The following is a 521-nucleotide window of genomic DNA, read 5'->3' as shown; positions in this document are numbered from 1 at the left end:
TTGACCGGATTGAAGATGAACCCGCAGCCCAGTCTCAAATCTTTTGAAGCCACTCATGTATCTTCTAATAATCCCTGATTAGTTTTCCTGTCCTTTGTGGAAAAAAAAAAAGCATCCCATAGTATGAAGCAGCAACCACTTTGTTTGATTGCGGGCATGGTGTCTTCAATGGCCTGTACAGCTTTAGTTTCCTGCCAAATGCTTTGGTCTCATCTGACCAGAACACCCGCTGTGACCCCAACAAGGTGCGACATCTGTTCCTGCTGTCACACRTCAGACAAGAGGCTGAATGTTACCTTGGAGCTGCTGCTGAAGAGCCGCAAAGAAGAGAGTCCCATCTGCTCCAGKCCTCCTTAAATGGCACATCCTCATAAGTGGATCGTACKATTTGATTSCAAGGAGGAGGGACATTTATTGGTTTTTAGTTTTTCTAAYATTTTGGACAACTTATTGTGACCCAATAGCATTGGATTTATTTACAGGTTGCTTATTAATGATATTCTGGCCAGAATATGAATGTT

The sequence above is a fragment of the Poecilia reticulata genome, linkage group LG10 (assembly GCF_000633615.1).
Source record: "Poecilia reticulata strain Guanapo linkage group LG10, Guppy_female_1.0+MT, whole genome shotgun sequence".
Taxonomy (NCBI): domain Eukaryota; kingdom Metazoa; phylum Chordata; class Actinopteri; order Cyprinodontiformes; family Poeciliidae; genus Poecilia; species Poecilia reticulata.
The sequence above is the reverse complement of the archived record's forward strand: the minus strand, read 5'-3'. Positions refer to the sequence as shown.